Here is a 2,519-nt window from a genome sequence, read left to right as displayed (position 1 = left end):
GCAAGGTCGACGCCTATGATAAAGTGGCTCTTGAGGACCCGTCTTCATCGACTGACACCTGCTTTGTTTCAGCCTTGTCTTGGGTAAACAACTGCTTCTTCTTGGTCATTGCAGCCCCCTTGACCCTGGGCTCTGCCTTGTCGGCCGGGCAAGCTGCCGTCGTGGCCCTGAAGGCTAGCTTGAGGGCCGCCACAGCTTCCTTGGTGTCTCCGGTCACAGTGAGGACGCCCTTGCTTCCTGGCATCTTCATGAGGTTGTAAGCAGGGTGAGTTGCCGCCTTGAACTGGGCCAGCGCTGGGTACCCAAGGATGGTGTTGTGCGGCATACTGATGTGGGTGATGTCGAAGTCGATTAGCTCGATGCGGTAGTTGTCGCGCATGCCGAAGGTTACGTGAAGATGGATCTGCCCCAAGGGGTTGGAGGAGCCGCCGCTGACTCCGGAGAAGGACCGGCTGGGGAGGAGCCGCTCAAGCGGTACGTGGAGGAGACTGGAGGCCTCCACAGAGAGCATGTTGAGGCCAGCGCCGCCGTCGATGAGGGTCTTGGTGACGGCTACCCCGCAGATGGTCGGCGTGCAGAGCATCGGAAGCACGCCCAAACCTACAGTGTTGATCGGGTGATCTCCTAAGTCAAAGATCAGGTCGGCCTTTGGCGCCGCCCACCCCGGGGGAGCCCCTGCCACGTGGAGGCTGCCCCGATCTGGCAGAAGAACGGCTTGACGTGACGGCCCGAGGGTGGTGCCTGCGAGCCGCCGAGAAGAGTTGCGATGATGGGGGCCGCCGGTTCCCCGAAGCGCGTGATGAAGAGGCCGCGTAGCTCCTGCCAGGTGGCCACAAACGATTCCGGCAGATGGAGGAGCCAGGCGCGTGGCACACCAGCGAGGGCCATTGGGAACCAGTCGGCCATGATCTTGTCGTCGCCCCCGGCCTCCAGAACGGCCTCCTCGTATGCCAGCAGGAAGGCCGCCAGATCCGCCGCACCATCGTAACGGGGCGGCATCTCCGACCTGAACTTGGGCGGCCACTGCACCCGCCGCAGGGCGGGAGCAAGGGCCCGGAGCCCCAGGCGCCGCCGTGGGCGCCCGCAGATCCAGCCGGAAAAGCTGCGCCAGCCGTTGGGAGCGAGCGCGAAGATGGTGGAGCGCTGACCGACAGAGGGAAAGCTCCGGTGCACCCCTACCTGGCGCGCCAAATGTCGGATTTCGAGTTCCGGTAAAACCCTTAAGGTTCGAGCAATGGGGTGCGCGCGAAGAGATCTCTCCCTCACTGATCATGCCCTCAAATACTTCGCGATCTCTAGGCTAAGCACATGAACTCACAACATACGAGACACAAGATTTATATTAGTTCGGGCCACCGTTGTGGTGTAATACCCTACTCCAGTGTGGTGGTGGTGGATTGCCTCTTGGGTTGAGGATGAATAGTACACGGGGAAGAACAGCCTCCTGCGGAGAAGTGTTCTTGTGCTAGGTGGACTTGGGGGTGGTAGGCATTTCTCTCCCCGATCTGATGAGATGCCTAGCTATGGTGGTGGCTAGTCCTATTTATAGAGGCCCTGGTCCTCTTCCTAAATATTGAGCGGGAAGGGAGCCAACAACGACCAATTTGAAAGGGGATAGCTAGTACAGCTTATCCTGACAAAAGTAGTCTTCGCCTGCCAAAGGCTCTGGTGGTGACGCCGTCTTAGGCTCCACGGTGACCTCCGTCTTGGCGCCCTCCTAGTCTTGGTCACGTTGCACCGATATGGAAACCTTTGCTTGACGCCTCGGTACTCCTTGCCTGCGCTTGCCTCCTTAGCACCAAAGAGAAAATAAGGACATTGTGCGCGCTGGCGCCCGCCTGGCCTTGGTCGTCATGGCTCACCTCATTGGAACCTCACGAGGTTTGCCTTGCCTTGATCTCTCCGCCCCTCGTGAACCAGCCTGGTGAGGCCGCTCCTGAGGAGGTCTTACGTCGTCCGCCTCGCGAGGCTTGGCCCCTCGCGAGGGTCTTGAGTCCTTGTTGGTGAAGATGGGCCGTACAGGCCCGCTTGCAGAGCCACGTCGTGGACCGCAGGCAGGCAAGTCTGGGGACCCCCGTTCCCAGAACGTCGACAATTACAAAAGAATTAATGTGCAAAAAGAAATATAAATAATAAATGTAGTCGCAAAAATAAGTTCAAGTGATTTATTTTTCTTTATATTTATTAGTAAAAAAACCATTAGATTTTCATAGTAAAGGGAAAAAAGTCTAAGTTTAGTAGTTGGTAAACGTGCTTGAATTTGGAGATTTATCTTCGCCTATTTTACTTTCAGTTGAATTCATAATTGTTTGAACCGTGTGATCTCCCATTATGTAGATTGGTAACCAAGTTAAACCTGATTATAAATCAATTCATGACGGTCATGGGTAAAATTGTATATCCTTCGGTCATGGATAAACATATAGTTTCCTCAAATTTTGCGTTGCAACTTTTATTAACAATAGATATATGACATTAAACTTACCTAATTGCATAGAAGCGAACCATAATACATACTG

Source organism: Triticum aestivum, chromosome 3A (genome assembly GCF_018294505.1).
Source record: "Triticum aestivum cultivar Chinese Spring chromosome 3A, IWGSC CS RefSeq v2.1, whole genome shotgun sequence".
Classification (NCBI taxonomy): Eukaryota; Viridiplantae; Streptophyta; class Magnoliopsida; order Poales; family Poaceae; genus Triticum; species Triticum aestivum.
Note: the sequence above shows the minus strand (reverse complement) of the source record.